This window comes from Equus caballus, chromosome 31 (assembly GCF_041296265.1).
Source record: "Equus caballus isolate H_3958 breed thoroughbred chromosome 31, TB-T2T, whole genome shotgun sequence".
In the NCBI taxonomy this organism is placed as follows: Eukaryota; Metazoa; Chordata; class Mammalia; order Perissodactyla; family Equidae; genus Equus; species Equus caballus.
The window spans coordinates 23,035,083-23,056,101 of record NC_091714.1 but is presented as its reverse complement, the minus strand read 5'-3'; the positions used below and the strand labels follow the sequence as shown (position 1 = coordinate 23,056,101).

Below are 21,019 nucleotides of genomic sequence, written 5' to 3'. Positions count from 1 at the left end.
AAATGTAATGATTACCTGAATGGTTTAGAGTTCTCATGGGGATGATTGTCTTGACGCTTCCTGGGTAGAAAATAAATGCAGTGAGGAAAAATTGTTCCATCAAATCATATTGCTGTATACAAATGTCAATTTAAAGTTCATTATATATAAAGCTCACAATGCTACGTGTCCTTAAAACAACAGCAAGAAACTGCTTTAGCAGACACTATAGGAAGCAGTAAACCTTATACTGACACATGTCCAAAATAAAGAGAAAAAACTATAAAAACTTTAGAGTAATATTTTCCAAGATATAAGATGATTGTATCAAAATATCTTAGTTTTTTGGTCACAATTAGTCTGGTTCTAATTCCTTAGATATTAAAAAGTTGAGAATAGTGGTTTTTTAAATTGAACCTATGGGTTTGAACATGTAAAAGAATAAATTTCCTTTTTAGGGAATTTACACCACAGCAAAGAAAGGAGTCCTCCAGATCACTGTGAACGGCTCAGGAAAACTTGACAACTTAGAAACTATTAGATTTGAAGTGGATACTCAGTTTCCACAGCGAATGGCTGAGACAGTACCAGAGGATTCTGAGAACTTCAATGCTCAACTGTATTGACTAGGATGAGAGCTTAGATGTCCCCTGGATAGGCAATGTGGCAGTGCTTACCAAAGTAAGACAGCGTATTCCCTTTGGCCCAGAAATTCTATTGCTGGAAATTTATCCCTAACAGACGTACCTGCACAAGCGCACAAAGGTAGGTGGACAAGGTTTGCTTAAATAAATTATGGTTTATAAATCATAAAAATCAGTTATTTACAAACGTGAAGTACAGCCAGAAGTACTGATATAAAAACTCAACCAGGAGATTACATTGAACGTAAAAAAAAAAGCTTATTTCACCCTAGGATGTATTTTATAACTCCATTTGCATAAAAGAGAAACAGGCAATAAAAACAGAAAATTTCTGCAAGGATGCCAAACAGCTTTTTTTTTCCTCCCCAAAGCCCCAGTGCATGGTTGTATATCCTAGTTGTAAGTCCTAGTTCTTCTATGAGAGCGGCCACAGCACGGCAACCGACAGACGGGTGATGTGGGTCCACACCCGGGAAACAAACCTGGGCCACCAAAGCGGTGAGAGTGCTGAACTTTAACCACTAGGCAATCAGGCCTGGCTCCCAGACAGCTTTTTTTTTTGAGGAAGATTAGCCGTGAGCTAACATCTGCCGCCAATCCTCTTCTTTTTGCTGAGGAAGACTGGCCCTGAGCTAACATCCGTGCCCATCTTCCTCCACTTAATATGTGGGACGCCTGCCACAGCATGGCTTGATGAGTGGTGCTGGGTCTGCACCCGGGATCCGAACCAGTGACCCCGGGCCACCTGAGCCGAGCATGAGAACTTAACCACTAGGCAACCAGGCCGGCCCCCGAAACAGTTTTTTAACAGTACTTAAATTGCAGAAGTGGAACCACGGAGTCAGAGGAAGGGGTGGGAAGGATTTCAATTTTCCACCTTATGACTTTTAGTGACTTTTAATTTTTGTTTATTTTTCTTAAGATGAACATGTTCACCTTTTTACTAAAATATTGGTTAATAAAAGAGATTCCACTATGCAAATGTACTGTAATTTCCCAAACCAAAACTCAAGTACTGGTCTTACTGCCATGTCTAATTTGCTCCCTAACATAGAATGCCACTGTGATTTAGACAGTGCATTTAGAAAGGGGAAAAAATATGGAAATTCCACAGGAACAATAAGTCTTTGGGGTGAGACATCAGTAGCCCCAAATACCTGTAGCAAGATATCTGTAATCAAAAGTTCCCTCTGCTAATAGCCAGGAAGCACTGCATTTTGTAATGCAGTTATCATAAAAACTAAACAACAAGCACGCTAACTTTGGGGTGGGTAAAAGGTTTTACCATCGATTTGAATTTTCCCCCCACAGTGGTTTCCCTATGCATCCCTCTACAGGTAAGGCGGCAAAAAGTCACTGAAAGAAAAGTGACGGCTCTATCATACTTTAATGCAAATGTACTTCCGTCCGCTCCAGCGACCATGCTCACAAGAAGAATTAGCACCATCTAAGCCAAACTGGCTGAATTTTCTGTTTAATTTAACTACATATTTCAAGTTCATGTGGACACAACCTCTGTCCGACTTTGAGAAGAAATAACATCCTCTAGAATGCAAGTATAGTGTATTTCCAATTCAAGACAGAAACTTTTGTCTCTTTCCTCCATTGGGAGTCGGAGTTTGAACTGAGAAATTTCTAGGTCCCCTTTCATAGTTAATATTTTTTCAGGATACTGACGTGCGGCTGCAGGTCCACTGCTGGAGATAAGGGCGGTGGCAGCTGCTGTGCACTGCGCGGCCTGCGTGTGCTGCTAGAGCTATGCTGGCAGACAGCGCCAAGACGGCCTGATGCAACAGGTGTTATACACCTATTCCACAGTCGAGGATGATACTCAGGGAGGCTGCGTGTTGGAACAAGAATCAAATCCAGCTTTGGCTGACCTTCAGTTCTAAAGGGGCTCACCTCCCCCCTGCACCCCTTATCCTCAGCTCCACTGTCTCAAGTTTTATCACAACTTAAAATAACACATCTTCAATAATACGTTTTCCTAAATATTTTCACTTGATTTCAACATTTCCAATGCTTGAATTTTTCACGGCCTTGGGAGAATATATGAGTTTTACACGGTTGTAGTACAGAAAATGGCCATTTCCTAGGAATCAAAGAAATCCATAATTTAAAAAATGTTAAAAATCTGTATTAAAGTATTAAATATTAAAGTATGAATAAGGACAGCACCTTGTGAGAACATGATGAATTACAAACAACTGTTTTACTTTGTTCTTTAAAAAGCATTACTTTCAAGGAAAGTAAAAACCTTGCAAGTAAAAATTAGGCCTATGGTCACTTCCCATTTGTTGGATTACACAGAATATGTAATATTTCTTAAAACACAGACTTCAAATTAAGTAAGCACATACTGGATGGGGCCAGCCCGGTGGCGCAGTGGTTAAGTTCGTGCACTCTGCTTTGGAGGCCCAGGGTTCACAGTTTCGGATCCCGGATGCAACCAATACACCACTCATCAAGCCATGCTGTGGTGGCATCCCACATACAAAAGAGACAAAGATTGGCACAGATGTGAGTCAGGAACAATCTTCCTCCAGCAAAAAAGAGGAAGACTGGCAACATATGTTAGCTCACGGACAATGTTCCTCATTCCCTCAAAAAAACAGGACTGGAATACTATATTTAATAATTAAATAAAATATAATGTTTTTATCTAGCAATGAGGTAATAGCTTTATAAATCAGATGAATTTAATTTTTATGGTGTACAGTAATAAATTAAAACCATTACACCCTAAACAAGACATATACAATTCTTATTCACTAAGGACATATGATAAAAAAGAGATGCACCAAACGAAATTCATATAAAGGCAATAATATTTTGCTATTAAGGAATAGACTAGGAGAAGAAAAAAGTGATTTACATAAAACTCAAAAGCAGATATTTAATGGTCAGAACAAAAACTACTCAGGACATTTAGTTCATTGTTGTTGGGTTTAAATTTTAGGAGAAAGAGGATAATCAGAAAAAGTCATATCTATTATTTTATTTAAAAAATAACCAATTTTGCTGATCTTAACATAGGATTATCCTATATTCCAATAGCATTTACTATCCAGAAAATGTTTAAAATTCAAAACTTGCTCTAGTACAAAACACATTGACTTAATTATACAAATAGCTTCTGTCAGGAAAATCTCTTCCTTTTCAATTTCTAAGACAAGCCTGCCTAGGACGTCCCACCGTATTATCCAGAGATTCAACGGGCCCCTTACTCCCTCCTCCGGGTCGTTCAGGAAAAGCTTCTGTCAGCAGCACCCTGATCCTTCTGGTCTGCACCCCCCTGAACTGCAACATGGCACTTTTCACTTCAAGGAGAGGCCTAAGAATATTCCCAGGGAACTGGAAATCCTTCTTATTTCACATGAACCTTTCACATTAGATTTTAAACCTATTTGAGGATACAGTATTCTCCCCAACACCATCCTTGGAGAGGCTTCAACTAACTGCTACCCATGAAATCACTTTCCTTCTTGGAGTTTTTGAAGCACAGAGAGAAAGGAAGACGGGAGAGAAGATGAGTGATGGGTCCTTCGGGGAGTTTACTATGCAGATTCTTCATTAACCTCTTGTCTACAGTTGCTTTATTGTGGAGAGAGAAACAATCCTGCCGTGTAAACTGTGTGCACCATAGACCTATTACTGGGCACAACACTCTGAGTCTTTAAACCAGGCAGGATTTGGGAGTGTTCAGAAGTCTCCTTGCAGCTCTCCTCAGCTTATACTCACAGGAAAGGAAACTGACTGCAAAAACCATAAGGCTTTCACAGTTTAAGCCAGGGTTTGATAATGACATTTGTCTGTTTTTATTAGGTGACACTTTTACTTAGCCATCTGACTCTACCAACAATGGCATAAATTCCCGAGCTTGTGTTTTATTACTTAAACGTATAAAAACGCTTATAAATAGGGAATTACTTTCTTTGGGTCTTGTAATATTATTACAAACCATCAAATGTACCATTGTATGTACCACTGCAACTTTAGTTTAATTTTCTGAATACAGATCTACTTGGAGCTAAAAAGATCTATAGTAATGTGGTTAATTATAGCTATATTACTTCTTATGATTGTGTAGATTCATTTCATTTTTCATCTTCTCTAATTGTCTGTTAAACGTAAATCTCCAGTTTTCCCAATCAACCAACAGGTTAAAAAAGTGCAATATCAGAGCAATCCTCACGCGAAAAGAAAACAGCCACTTATCATTTCATTCTCTGAGATTTCTTTTTATGGTAACCAAACCCACGCGAAATCACCCACTGCCAACAAAGGAGCGGTGTTCCAAACACAGTTTCACATTCACATTTCACATTTTTCCTAATGCCTTCGAGTGCTACGAAATGAGGACAACATTCGGCTATGACTTTTGGGTTTCCTGTGGATGGCGCTCCAGCCCATCCTAAAGGAGTCCTTTAGGCAGTAAAGACAGGCATTGTCTAGCCAACTCACATATTTTTTCAGAGGGGGTAAGGCTGAAAAAGATCTTACTACCCTCTGCAAGGCTATTTCAGAGGTAATGGGAGGAGGCAAAGTGAGCAAGAGAAAGAAAATGATAGTACCTGGAAGAGCTGCCATTTTTCTAAAAGTGTGCCTCCTCCTTTAGCCACCCTTCACAAGCCCACTCAAATAAATCTGGCACCCAGTTAAATAATTTCCTCAGAGAGGCCCTGAAAGGAAAGGCCCAGAAACAGCCTCCCGTATGGATCTCCACAGAGGTCCCTTCAGGATAACAGCTGGGTGGGATTGGCAGGAAGGCGGGCCTGCTCTGCAGGCGAATAAAGGCCCACAGTCTCCAGGGTTGTCAATCTGGGATCTTTTGCTTAGAAAAACACTATCGTAGAAAAAAGTTTACCTCAGGAAATTAATCATTACTTGAGTGGTGGCAAAAGTCAAGCGAGCATTAAATAATAACATCCTAAATAATAAGGGTATGAAATGACTAGTGACAAAACACTGCTTCTCTACTTCCAACATTTTCATAATAAAACCTTTTTTAAAATTAAAATGGCTATTGGGTCCTTTTTTAGAATTCGGTGGTATTACATTTGTAAACAAATATGAGTCTAATGATACTAATTATTGGACAAAATTCTAGAGGCCATTTCCATGTACTTGCTTTCAAAATGCCAGAGATCAATCACAAAATATTTTAAGCCATACACGAGCATCTCAGAGCACCAGTGCTGTAACAATGAGGTCCCACAAGTCACCACCACATAGAAGGACCGGATGAGGGAAAAAGGATCTAGCAAAAACCATGACCAGTGCCAGGGGCCAACTGAATACAGACTTATTTCCACAGGATGATTAAAAAAAGACACCTCCTGAGAGCCAAATTCATTATAAATGCTCCTTTTATTAGTAAAAATTCCCATAACCTCAGTTCTCCCTAAAATGAACAAGTCGCCAAGATGAGGAGGATCCTGTATATTAAATAAAACCCTGCCAAGCCATTCAGGGAACTCCTGAAGAAAAGCAAAAATACTGTGATGTTCCCCCTCTGATCTGACATACACTAAAACCTAATTTGATATTTAAAACCTAATGGAAAACTGAACCATATTTCTTCCATGCTGGCTACAACAAGGACATGATGGCAGATATTTGTATAGTTTACATATTTAGTCAAGGTATTTATGACTTATTTTGACTATAGCCTGCTACTTTTAATATTTTGTCATAAAACTTTTGCATTTTTTTTTTTTTACAATTGTGATTTTTGTTTTCCTAGTGGTATGTTTTCCCATTAGACAACAAAAGTAACTAGGGTTTACTAAGTAGAATGTTACATGAAAATAAACTTTGCCAGAAAGAAATTCGCTTAAATGAGGCTATCTCAATTAAGGAAATTATCATTTAAACTGGTCTATTATGAAAAACAAAATAAAACCAAACCTTCACAACACTTTTCTCTCTAAATGGCATATCCATTGTTTCCTCCCAGATTTGACGGCAACATTGGTTTACATATTGGTGCACAGTGGGCCAAAGCTGTTTCTCAAGTTAAATGTAAAAACAATAGAATAAAATAATAAATTTTAGTTATTAACCTGTTATCCTCATATCAAAAAACAACTGTCTTTGCCTTCCACGATGCCAACTCTTCCCACAGGAACTCATGCACAACTTCCAGGAATCTGAAAGGCAAACAACAAGATTTTTAAAAATGATGATGCTTGCAGAGAATTTAATAGGTATGATTCTTCTTCTTCTTCTTCTTCTTTTTGCTGAGGAAGATTCGCCCTGAGCTAACATCTGTTGAAAACCTTCCTCTATTTTGTACGTGGGTTGCCACCACAGTATGGCCACTGACCAGCAGTGTAGGTCCATGCCTAGGAATCAAACCTGGGCTGCTGAAGCGGAGCGCGTGAACTTAACCACTAGATCACCAGGGCTGGCCCATGGTTATTCTTCACTTACAGAAACTGCCTTCCTTGAGGAAAGAAAATTTGCAACTGGATCTCTCAAGAAGACTTTTTTTTTTTTCAAGAAAAAATTTCCTTTAACATAGTTTAAAACTTTTGAATAAGTACAAGTATTAAAAGAGAATTGACTCTAACAGCAAAAGCGAAGGCAATTAGGAAAATAATGCTAGGGTTAAAACAATGCATTGGAACTAGAAATTATGCCGTTGCAGTCCACGACACAGTTCTGCCTTAAAGCTGACATTCCCACACATCTTCTCTCCGTGCATCAGCAACTAAACTCCACAGGATGAAGTCTCAGATAACCTCACAGCAAATTCTTTTCTATAGTTTATTTCAGCAATGTTATGTTCTGTGCTAAAATTAATTTCTGAAATAGGAAGCCAAAACCAACCAAAGTAAAATCCTGAGACTTAACAAACTCCAGTAAGTAACAAAAAAAGAGGATTTTCTCATACTTTGAATTAATATTTATCTAAGTCTGATCCAAAGAAATGCATGGAAGATCAGGCAAACTACTTAAGTCAACCCTCTTAAGATGGTGTATCTCCCAGTATACAGGGCCCATATAACAATATGATCACACTACCCCTGGACGGCTATTGTATATTTGTTCATCTTTTTAAAATATCAGTCTTTCTTCCAAACAAGTTAGTGTCTCATGGGAAGGACTAAAGCATCAAGACATGACAATTAAAACGTGCCTTAATCCACTCCCACCATGTGTGAGCACCCAAAGAGCTTTATTTTCCCTCCTTTGTGCACATCCCGCAGCAGCACTTTGGGACACCCTACACGCTTTGAGACATGAATCATTCTAAGCAGGGAGGCCCCCTCAATTCCTCAAAAGACACAAAAGGTGCAAAAATAGCTTCCGCAATTAAAGCAAGAACCACGTCAGCAGCCAGATGAATGTGGGTGGTCAGATAAGATTCTGGTGCTGCAAAGGGCAGATTATTAAGCAAGTGCTAGATTTATTTTCTCTTTTAAACTTTGTTCTTCTTGCCTCAGATCAACCATTTGCTGGCACTTAGAATGACACTTGACAAGCTCTACTATTCTTAAGTTAAAAGTTTCATCAGAGCCAAAAAGCATGATTCATTAGACACTGAAGGAACAGCAGCGGTATCCTAGGAAAAGAAAAAAAAGACATGTGTGTTCTATAAGATAATTAACTATATATTTTTAACAAACCAAAGAGTACCTCTTTTTTTAAAAAAAATCAAGTTAATGTGCTTAAAAAAAAAACTGGACTTTGGCAGTATGACCTGAAGATAAAGTAAAGCATGGCAGCCCTCAGAAAAGAAAGAGTAAATCTTGATCTATTTTGCACTCCAAGCAAAATTCACCCAAGACATAAATGGGCCATGATTCTATAGATATAGCCATTTATGGGGAACAACAACTTGCAGTAGTCACTGACTACCTGATTGGCAATCCCATAGTTGCTGAAGCAAAAAGGAGAACATAATCCTCAGAAGGCCAGCGCTGACACCCACTCCTTCCGTCTGTGTTGTACCTGTAGACAGGCACTCAACCATTCCCAAAGCCGGAAATCATCATCCTACCAACAGCCCCACAGGCAAAATGGAGCACATGAGTGCCCCCCACGAGCTGGGGTAGGCCAGCGTCCCCAGCTCTGACTCTGCTTTTCCAGTCTTACTTTCCGGGCTGTGGCTACCAGGAATAGGAAACACTCGTCTCATGACATGCACACGCATCTGGAATTTTAGACTACAGAAGAGCCTTCTTTTCACTCAATCAGAGGATTCAAAGACTGTTTCTGTTAAATGGCCTGCAATTCATGATCTTCAATGTTTGTTTTTCTCTTCAACAAAAAAACAACGATAATGATGTTGTACTTAAATGTTACCTCACAGAAACTTCCAGGTGATTAGCGTGATTTTAAGGCAAAGATTTAGACGCTATTAACATGAAAGATCTCACACCAAATTCAGTGATTTCGCACAAATCATTTTGTTGAGAACTGAAATCAGTACTGGCCTCTACATGGGAGGTAATTATTGTTAATATTACAATAAAGACATGGAGATAATCATCTCAGAAAATTATTTTTGCATTAATTTTAAGTGAGTTTTTGTGCCTCAGTTTCCTCATCAAAATAACAGACAAATCTTTACTCAAACAGCTCTTGAGAATGTGGTATGACAACTCATGCTTATGTTCCCCAGAAACCAACAGTTCACACAGTATACTATTAAACAATGGAATAAAAGAAAAAGGAGAGATTTCCATTTCTTTAACTTTACTTTTAGGTTATTAGATTCCTAAGAAATCACCATGCAATGAAACCTTAATAATCCATAAAACTAACAAGTTTTCAGAAAATAGTGCTAACAGATGTTGTTAAATATTCAAACTTCATTCCCAAATATGAGGTGAAAATTACTTTTCACTTTACTAACAAAGTACAGACTGATCTTTTTGTCACCTGCAGCTTTACAGGAGAGTTCCTTAAAAATATTTTCCAACCCTTCACCCCCTATTTGTAACAAACACTTGGAAAGTTTGAGTATTATTGTTTCTCTCTGAGTGGTTTCTCAGCCTTTCCACTCTGAGGAAAAAAATCCTTGGTATTAGACATTTATTCTTGGATGCTTATCAGTTATTATCACTAAGCTAAGGAAGGGTCACACTGAGGTATGATTAGATTAGATAGATAGATAGAGATGGATAGATAGAAAGATAGATGATAGATAGATGTTTTTAAAATAACCATTGTTGGTGGGGTTCTTTATTATTTCAATTCTCCATTCTTCCAAATTATTTTAAGACACATTATGGTTTAATGGTTTAATATGACTCTGATGAATCTCGCAAGAGGTTAAGGCTTCACTGGCAAGCTCCTTATACAAATATAAGCACCTTCCATCACTCTTTTTTCTGAGGTTAAACAAATATATACTAGACCATAATTTTAGTAGAAGAGCAGTTACACTTTAGATGAGAGAAGTCAAAATTAAAAGTAATAATTATTTGCATCAACTCTATGGAAAAATTGGCAAGTAGTCATGTGTCACTTAATAAATGTGTAGTCGGGTGATTTCATTGTTGTGGTACTTACATACCGGATGGTATAGCCTACTACACGCCTAGGCTGTATGCTAATAATCTTATGGGACCCCTGTCACATATGTGGTCTGTCACTGAGCGAAACATCATTATGTGGTGCATGACTGGACAACCTTATGGTTAGGTAAAGACCACGGAGAAAATAATTTTTGTTATAACATCTGCTAGTAATCATTTTCCAAAGCACACTGGCCTTCTCCTTGCATAATTACAGTCTCCTGAACATAATTTAATCTTTCTTTGATGATTCGGGCTTGTAAACTGCCCTCTCCTTACTCTGAGTCTGGGCTGAGATCGGCTGGCATCGGCAACGCGAACTTCTTTCCACCTGTGTTCTTAACCACATGTCACGTTTTCCAAGATCAGAGTTACAACTGAGGTTTGTTTTCTTGACTACATATTTGACATCAAATAAGTCACATGTGACTAACTTGTTTCAGGAGAAAATATGTAACTATCCACTTCTACCACCATTAATTTTTTGGCTTTAATTTTAGTGAAAGATTTTATAAAACTGAATCCCTGAGCATGCTGCCATAACCTAGATTATTCTTGGTAAAAAAGTCACGCATTTCTAGTTCTTAAAGTTTATAATATATGTTAATTTGGCTGAAAATTATATGTAACCAACAAAACCATTCTTTATTTTTATTAAAAAAAACCGTCAGGCAACTAACAGATGAAAAAGCTGAGAACAGATGAAAAAGCAAGCTAAGATTTGCTTAAGAACCCACAGGTCATTACAATGGGTCTAGGTATGGCTTAGGTCTTCAAACTTTCAAGTCAATTATTTTCCACTATCCATACTACTTCCTTTTCTTGAAAGTTTATTAATCTGGCCCTATTGCAGAAATGACTGAATGGGCAAAAGAATGAAAAATAAAGAATAAATGATATTGAACTTAGAATAAGCAAAGACATTTATCATCCATACTGTAGAGATAATCAAAGAAACAGAAAATAACAGTAGCTAAAAACCAGTGCTCCGTTGAATGGTTTACCAAGTTTTACAGAAAATAAAATAAATTCAATGAAAATTTTAATTTCTCCAAAATGAGTAAATGGTAACAAAATTCGGTGTCAAAATAATCAATTTATTACATGTACTACATCATTTAGTATCCAAAACAAAATAATCACTTAATTCTCAACCAATTTTCAGCATAAGTTATTTTCCACTATCAAACTTCTTATGCTCTTATAATGAAAAACTTTTTCAAGTAAATATTTAAGACCAGTCAAGAGATCGTCTTTCCCAAAGCCAGGACAGCTCTTTCACTGGCAGTCAGTGGAGGGAAACCCTCAAAATTTCACCAAGGAGGCCTGAGGGATACATACGGTGACCCCATCTCCACAGGCACCACCTCTCCCATAGAATGGTACATGTTGCATTGTTTTTACAAAAAGGCAGGGTCAATTAGATGTTTTGTACAATTAAAAATCTGTTTTTTGGTTTCTCATTTGTGCTACATCTTCCCATTTTTGTTTTTCTTTCCTTACCCTCTATTCTACCCCTCAATATTATTACAGTCGCTAAATAACTACTTCTTGCCAAGCTACCTTAAATATTTACTTTTTAAATATTTAGAGGATAAAACCAAAGAAGAATTACGTGACTACTATACTGTAATGAGAAATATGACATAATAAAGTCATAACTCTAATGTGTTATTTTCTCAAGTTTTATCTTTTACAGTGCTTATGTTTATTATTTGGTTGCTACAGGTATACAGAAATTAGGTCATTACTCTTTCTCCAACTTTCCTTTTACTCCTGGATGCGCCAAGATTAGCATAAAGATAGGCCAATGTTAACTTTGGATTATGTAAACAAAGAGAATGGAGAAATCAAATTGTAAAATATGCATTATATTCATAAGTATGCATAAAACAGGCTGACCTTGCCTGAAGGAAAATCCATCTCTTAGGCAAGAGCCTCCTACATCAATGGAAATAATACGAAAAGCAGTGAAAGCACAGCGGAAAACCTGAATTGCATTCCACATTTCATGCAACAACTGATTCTCAGATGTAATGGAAAAAAGTGTCTTCAGCCTCCCTAACGTTAGGTCTACATACCATAAATATCCCTCAAAAAGAAATCACGGCAAAGCCTATGACTTACCATATAACCTAACCAGATGTGCCCCATCTACCCCCAATAACTGAGCTGTTGAAAGGATCAATTCTACTTCCTTTCTCGAAAATTTTTTACCGAAAGTGGGGAAATTGGCCCATGTGCCAGTGTAGAGGTATATAACCTTAGTAAATCAAAGAACAAATCAGGATCTGTGAGACATACAGGTAAATAAACGACAGGGGACTATCTCTCAAGACTTTAGAAATGGTCATAAAGTTAACACACAGCAAATAACCTGAACATCCATTATTGTCAGAGTTCCAGAAAGCATATCATCAAAAAAGGCTTAAACAACCAGGTGAGACTCAACAGTGGCGAGTCTCTGGTTCAAACGAAAGCCATGCTTTACTAAATGAGGTAGACAGAAAAGCTTTATAATTACCTATGCTCCCAGGCTATTCAGGTACTCCTTTAGCACTTTGATAAACTCTGAATGGCATTCATATTTTCAGCATCATCTTGGAATATATCATTGCCTACAAAGCTTAAGGCTAGAAAAAGACTCAAGTTTCATGCAGGTGTTTATAAGATCCTATTAGGCAAACTCTGCCAGACAATTCCAGAATTCCATCTACTGGCTCATTTGCTCAATCAAATCGCATTTTTTTTAAAGCTTATATATACTAATATAATGAAATAAACTATTATTGGAATGCAAATTTCATATTTATTTGAGTTTGAATCCAGATATTATTGTCTCCTTTACCAAAAAATATATATATATATATATTTTAAATCAATTTCAATACATCAAGTATGTATTAAGAATAATGTACACACGTGGAATTGAAAGATAAAATAAGACAAGATTCCTGCCTTCAAAGACCTTACTGCCCAGTAGGTAAGAAAACCATATAAACAACAAGCTGTAAAGATAATGGAATCATAAAATGGTACTGTGGGAGTACAGAAACGAGAGATTGCTTGGGAATGCTGCATTTAAGAAACACTATCTCAGGTCTTGAAAGGCTAGGATTTGGCAAGTAAACAAAAGCCTTTAACGGGAACACATCTTTGTGCAGTAGAGAAGAGCAAGGGATGATGAAGAAACAGCCAGTGTGACTAGAACACTGGGCACGTTGAGGCAATGGGTGTTAGGGCTGAGAAGGAAAGGTGGTGGCAGACGGTAAAGGAACATTTGATAGACAATGAGGGCTATCAGAGGTTCTGGAAAGACAACCGCCACATTCATAGAAACGCTCCAGAAAATTCACACTTATATCTCTTCTCTTTCTATCCCATTTTGAGCAAATTTCTGCAAATGTGTAGCCTGAAAAAGAATCAAGGCTGAGAGGAAGCTTGTTTTAAGACAAGGGAGACTTGAAGCTACAGGGAAAAGATCCAAGTGATGAGCTAGTTCGTGGAATGAACTCTTAGAAGAGTGGGAAAGAAAAGGGAAGCACAGATTAAAAGATCAGTTTCAGAAGACTGGAAGCTTCTGTTTCAGATGGGAGGGAAGAAAGAAATACTGAAGCAAGATACCCTTTTAGAGAGAGAGAAAAGAAATCGAAGAGTTCCGCTAAGAGGTTCCTCATCTGCTCCGGATGGTGGAAGGCTGGGCATCTGATGGAGTGAGGGAGCTGGATGTGGTTGAGAGCTTGAGGAGTTTAGACAGCGATCTACCCTGAGTAATGAATGCATTTGACAGTCTTAGGAAGAATACTCTTCCTTACTAGCTCATTTAAAAAGATTATTTTGCACCAGAATATATGAAAAGTTTATCTAAGTTGATAAATATAGCCAAATAATATATTATCATAATACATCAAATAATACAGTAAAAGATGATTATCTTTTATTTTTCAAGAAAATCCTGAAGTTCGTGAACTATAAGTCACTATCTACGAACAGAAGATTTAAGACAATTAAAGAAAAAACTTTCTATATTGTTTTTTCACTGTTTCTTCAAAAGCACACCTGCGGAGGTCTTTTTTACACTGTAAACGTGAAAACTGATCTATACTGATTTTAGAAATGTTACTGAGTTTTAGAAGATCAAACTATTAGTTAATATCTGGACTACAGATTCCTTACCTTATTGAATTAACTACACATATTCAACCACATATGAAATATATTCAAAGTTAAAAAGCCACTTTAATGTCCCACAGGACATAAGACAGTGACTGGAGAGTATGAATTCAAAAGATATTTGTCAGTTGAGGATGAATAAATAAATGTGAATAAATGAATGGATGAACTAACGAATGAGTTTGAACATACAGTGCATGTGTGTCCAGCATCTGGGAAAACACTCTTCTTGCTTAAAGACTGAAAAAGAACATCATAAACCTTGTGACATGGAGTGTGGAAGGAGTCCTGGCAAGTCTACCACCACACTCAACAACTGTCCCGAGGACACAGAAACCCCTCGGGACTGAGTGACTCACCTATGTGGACCTCAGGAAAGTTGAGCATCCCAAAACCTCAAAAAGCATTAGTTTTAGAATTTCTCGAACTTTTTCAACTACCAGACACAAAGAGAAATTTTTTGTAAATGTTGAAATGTGCAGAAGTTAAATGTTATGTTAGAAATTTATATGGAAAAAAAGTTGACAGAAATGCATACTTTTTACCAAAGAATACATTTAAACATGCAATCACTTTACTTTTTGTCAAGGATCTCATCTTGGTGCACTAACTAAATTAAGTGATTAAGAGCCAGGCTTAAATCTCTACCCAAGATGTAAAGAATAAAATATTAATTTAACTTGGTCTCTCCAATTTCTCATTCTTTCTTTCCTGCCACCTATTCCCTGGACTGGTCATTTTAATTGCTAAAGACCTGTAAGGTTTGATGTTGATTCTATGTATACTTACGCCAAATATATAAATGTGAACATCACTGAAAACCAGGGCAAAAGAAAGATGGCTCACGGATCAGAACTTGAAGCACTGGGGCAACACAGCCACACACTTCTGCCTCTGCCCTGAGTCACGGTCAAGACAAATAAGGCAATGTTGACATCCACGGCCCTTGAGATATAAATAGTCATTCCTTGAGGTTACTCATGAACATTCCTACCTTTTGCAATCTTAGAGTACACTTATCTCACTGACTATCAAGTTGCTGGTCTACTTGGTAACTAGAAGTGTAAAATGGGTGGTATTTAAAGGCACTGGAGTCACACTGTCTAGGTTCAAATACATCATGGATCAAGCATTTGCGAGCTACGTGACCATGGGAATCTTAGTATAAAGGAAAGTAATAACATCGAATACCACCTACCAACCTCATTCAGTTTGATAATTCAATGAGACACACCGAATTCAACGTGCCCAAAGCACTTAGCAGAGTGTCTGGCACATGGCAAATTGTTTTAAGTATTATTGTTGCTATTATTATGGGTTATAACTACCCTCAGAGACTTAGCTGGGCCTTGGTCACTCCAATTCCAATGGTAGTAGGGTACAGAGCCAAACTACAGAGCAAGGCAATTGCACTGGAATGATAACGGATCACTCAAGCCCACTCTGGTGCTACTGTCAGCCCTCGAGTCCAAGCTGAAATCATCACGCACACCCTACGCACAGGAATGAAGGGGGAGTGCCTGGCTGCATTTCTTCACATGAAATTTTCTCATAATTGACCATTGTTATGGACTGAACATTTGTGTCCCCTCAAAATTCATATGTTGAAGCCCACCCCACCCCCCAGTGTGGCTGTATTTGGAGACAGGTCTTCTAAGGAAGTAATTAAGGTTAAATGAGGTCACAAGGGTGGGGACCTGACCCCATAGGATTAGTGTCCTTATAAGACAGAGACATCAGAGAGCGCTCTCTCACTCTCTCTCTCTCTCTCACTCTCTCTCCATTCACACAAAGAAGAGGTCTTGTGAGATGGCGGTCATCTTCAAACCAAGATAAGAGATCTCAGAATGAAACCTACTTTGCTGACACTTGATCTTGGACCTCTGGCCTCCAGAACTATGAGAAATAATTTTTTGTGGTTTAGGCCACTCAGTCTGTGGTATTTTGTTAAGGCAGCCTGAGCAGACTAATACAATAATTTAATACAGTTTTACCAAAGTACATAAATTTGTTGGGATGAGGGAGAAAAGGTACAATGAACAGAATACTAGATTTTGAGTCAGAAAATCCATCCTCCTGTGCTGGTCCTAACATCTGGCAGCTGTGGAATCTTGGACAACTTATTTAACTACGTTGATCCTTCTTTCTTCACTCAGAAAATGAAAACAATAATTCCTCCCAATCCTGGTTGTTATAACCAGGATGTCTGGCATAGTAGGTACTCAGCAAATTGAATTTTAAAAGCTAACAGGATCAAGGAGGAATCTTGTGAGGAAGAGAGTACGATAATTAACGATATGGTATCTCACAATTCTAGATCACTACCTGAAGCAGAAGGTTGTAATAGTCACGCTGTGCTTTATTCTATCAACATTTAGGAAATACTTATTGATGGCATGAATATTCACTTTTCATGGTGTCATTAGTGATTGAGGCGACGTTTTTCAAAGTTTTAATACTCGATCAAGGGAAATTGATGATGATTCTACATCATATGTTTTTTCCAATTCAATGGTTACCAAAACATGCATTGCTTGCTACTATGGACAAAGCAAGGTGTCTATTCTAGTTTATTTAGCAATTAAAAAGGAGACAATTTTTAACTGCCTGTTTAAAATGAAGACACATGGGAGAAATTTATCTGGAGTCAGTATCAAGAATAATTTTATTTTTACTGAGAACTGTCTGTATAGACACTACATTTTAAGCTTATTTAGTGTTCCTCCTTAGGTTGGCTGCTAGAAAGCTAAGATCTAAATTTGGGGCCCTCCTCTAGGAAGTATCTAGGCCTCCCTGGCGCGTATTTTGGTCACTAACATAATTTCTAGCCTGAAACACTATTTCTGTCTTTGTTTTCCACTGTCTCATACTCACACTAATATGAACACACACACACACATACCTCAATAACAGGACTATTACAAAAGACAGAATAAATGTAGCTTGGAACTGTTTCCAAAATTGAATCCATTTCTATATTTCAATAGTTTTTGGGCAGCACATTGTAAAAACTAATTGGATCCAGGTACATAAAACGTAACGTGGAAACTCCCCAAATATTTGTCTTTCTCTTCAGCCTTCAACTGTATTGGTTCCAAGAAAAGAAAAGATTTCATAAATACAACAGAAAAGGTACATGCAACACAACTCAAGAGAAACATTAATTATTTTTCCTTCTCTAAGGAATTGCATATGAATATTATGGAAATAATATGGTCAAATTATATTATCTTTGAGACATGGTCAAATTTCCAGCTACTGTCAAGACTCAGCAGCAGACATGGTAAATGCATCTGACATATTCTTGGACACAGATAACTTGCACTGGCAGATCCAACATGTGAAGCCTGTGCAGTGTATTGAAGGGGCCAGATGAATGTTTTTTCTTTGCTGACCATCCATAGGATATAAAATCAGATTTGGACACATGGATTTTAACAAGTTTAGAACCCATTTGATCAGAAAGCATTCTGAGTCTCAAAGCAACCTCTACTTTCAAGGTATAAACATCAACTATCCTAAATGTTACAGAAGTTAAACAATAAATTGAAGAATCTAAAAACCATTTTCAGTGTCATTTGGATTAACCAATTCTATGTGATTTCATTTAATCTAACCTTTGTTTTCAAATAAATCCAAATGCCAGAGAATGTGTTTGGGATTCCTAATTTTGGGTTTCAGTCAACATTGAGCAATATCCAATATGAGCATATTGCCATAATTTCTATATGCTTCACACCCATTTAAATAATTTGAAGACAGGATTTGAAGAACATGATTTAAACAATGTAACCAGAAATAATTCACCTTGAAAAAAATTATAATAAGTGAAAAAAAAACATGCTTTTGTTTCAGCTTTAAACGCAGTTTTACCAAAATCTGTAGGCCCACAAATGATTTCAATTCACCCAATATTCATCGACTCCATATTAACTGACATTATTTGGAATCTCACTTTCACTCCTTCTGATATATCACTGAAGGGAAAAGAATTTTCTCAAAAAATCTTATTAAGAATTCTTCCTTACCCCACATTCTCAACAAAACAAAGTAGAGAAAAATAAGCAAAAATAATTAAGCAAATAAAAACACAGAGAAGATGACAAAATTAAATATTTTACCATATTGTCTAATTTATCAGGCCTGCTCTGATTTCATTAAGGGCCTTAGAGAACTTGCCAGAACTAATTTATTGCAGCATCTGCTCTCTGGTTTTAACACGGGTGTGAATTATTTGAACAAGCCGATTATAATATTTCTTTTAATTGATAACTAGCAATACTGTATAGAGAAGAAAGTACTTTAATAATGCCTTGTGTATGTGCATTATTTTATTTTCCAAAGCTTATTATTTCAGCCTCATAATATCCTTCTAATATAAGAGGAGCATGAGGAATTCAAGGCTCATGGAGCTTTAGCACTTGTCAAAGCAATGTCTCTAAGATTACGCATCAGCAAGTGGCTCCCCGGCCTCCTGTGTCCAGCGCACGGCTATCTCCGTCTACCACACAGATCCGATATCAGTTTTAAGAGAGAACATGTGGGGGTTTGTGGGCAGAAGACATAAGTTTAAGATCCCCTCTGCCATGGACTGACTCTGGGTGGTCGCCTTACTTTCTCCGAGCTTGAGTTTCCTCGTATGTAAGATGGGAATAACATGGGTGTTGGCCCCACTTTTATACCACTCTATTGGTGAGCTGAAAATTGGGATGACGAGTGAAAGTCAGCTGTCAGTTTTAAATCGCAAATAGGAAATGCTGTTGTTGATTTGATACTAATGAACACAGCAGTTTTGTTGCTGAAGAAACTAAAACAGAAGAAATTAAAAGGCCTGAGCCCTAACAAATTCTTCCCACTTCTCTGAGGGCCCTGAGTGAGTTCTATCAACATAGTAGCCAGTCAGAGAGCTTTTTACACAATAGAGTAATGTGACTCTATGGGTAATGAAGGTCAGCCCAAACCTCCTTCTGCACGCATCTCTCAGCAGCAAACTTACATTCATCTTATTCGTTAATTAGAAGTCACTTTAGCATCCACTCAACAGTGAGCGTTTATGGACGAGGACCTGTCAGTGCTGAAAAGGATTCCAGACACGCGAGTACCGTGCAGCTGCGGTGGGAAGATGCATCAGCGTTAGGGAGGGCCAGTACTCATCCCGCGCAGGCACTGCAACGTCTCCAACCCAGCAGCTAAGAAAGGCACTACTTCAGCTGTGCCTGGCACGTTCTACCTTACACATAACCCCTCAGTCTAGTAAAGGGGAGGGGACACATGGAAAAAAACCACCAAGATAACTAGGTGTCTTAATTGTAGGAATCACTGATACCCTTAAAAACCCTTTAATATTCAGGGTTTAGTGATACTAGTCCATAAAAATGACAGAGCTTTGCCCTTGAAGACACATGGCACATGCACCGTTGATGTTTTTCTCTATTTTTGATCGTGGCCCTTTTGACTATTATGGTCTTTTCTCTTCAGACTTGTTAACAATAAAAATCCATTTTTCAGAAATTGGAGATCAGTGAACAGGAGGGCGGAAACAGTGTAATCAATAAGCCTGTGGGAACCCCGACTTCATTACCTGCTACTATGACTTGTTTCATAAAATGGAATCTTCCTTTCTTTTCTCCTCATGGAGGAAGGAAGACAGAGGGAGAATGCCTTACTCATTAAAAAAAAAAAAAGCAAAAGAAAAGAAACAATATGCACATCGTACTCAGAACACCTAAATGTCCCCCAACGAGATGGGACTATGAACCTTGTCAACTTCAGGGAGAGCCATTCCTCCACGAGAGACTGAAATACTAAGAAAAGGAGAAGAGAGAGCATCAGGTACCATCTTTTCTTGGAAAAATTGGATATTCATACTGCTATTCATCGTTTCCTCTGATCCTACAGAATAGTGACTAAAAATTAGTGAACTTCTGCTCCTCAGTAGTTGGCTTCAAGATCAACAAACTATTTGGAAAATTAACACTTGCTAACAGCAATTTCCCCCCTCAGAAAACGTTAAAGTTCCAAACATCAGAGATCTGTCAGCTGACTTCTGGCATGCAACCTGAAACTATAATCAAAGTTCCAGGTGGGAGAGGAAGGAACTAGTGACATCAGACAGCAGGGAAACCTCTGGGCTAAGAGCCAGTTAGTGGGAGAAAACAGTCCCTTTGCCGGCCAGCAAGGAACGACAATCCACACCGGGCCCTGACGGTCACCCAGCAACACTGATTCCTGTGGAACTTACGTGACTCACCCCTCGTACGTGAAAACCACCCATCGCTTAATGCCAATGAATGACAGATTCTCTCCGAATGCAGGTCAAATTGCCAAAGCCCATTTCTTCCCTCAATATGCTGAAAACCTAATTGTTGCCCAAGAACTTGCCCAGAAATTAGATTAAGTAGCAAATATTTTCCTTTACTACTGACAGCATCTGGGTTGCAGCACAGCTGGTGGCAGCAAGAAGCACTGAGAATGTCTGCATTTGACTGGTGTGAAAAAAACGGTCTCAACGGCTCACAAATCTCTGAGGCGTTAAACCTCGGAGAAGCAGCATCCACTCTGAGCTGCTGAAGGTGTGTGTCTCTCCAACTGCAGTTTTTACACGCTCATCAACATTCAATCAACATCCACGATACATCAGTCCTTATTAATACTTATTAAGCAACTCTGCCTCTACTATGCGAAGTGCAGAAT

The 21,019-nt window shown here is 38.0% G+C and overlaps 1 protein-coding gene across 32 annotated transcripts in view; it reads right to left on the bottom strand.

The window, feature by feature from the left end:
- The window catches only part of HIVEP2 (HIVEP zinc finger 2), a 183,887-nt gene that overhangs the window by 24,210 nt on the left and 138,658 nt on the right, over nucleotides 1–21,019 (bottom strand). For 19 of the 32 annotated variants that reach the window (XM_070256268.1, XM_070256266.1, XM_070256258.1 and 16 more), the window contains 2 exons: nucleotides 6,689–6,775; nucleotides 16–60 (listed from right to left, as the gene is read on the bottom strand). The gene's annotated coding sequence lies outside the window, so the exon portion shown is untranslated. Of the gene's footprint in view, nucleotides 1–15; nucleotides 61–2,983; nucleotides 3,098–6,688; nucleotides 6,776–21,019 lie in introns of all 32 variants that reach the window. The other 13 variants (XM_070256274.1, XM_070256280.1, XM_023633114.2 and 10 more) reach the window with 1 other exon arrangement.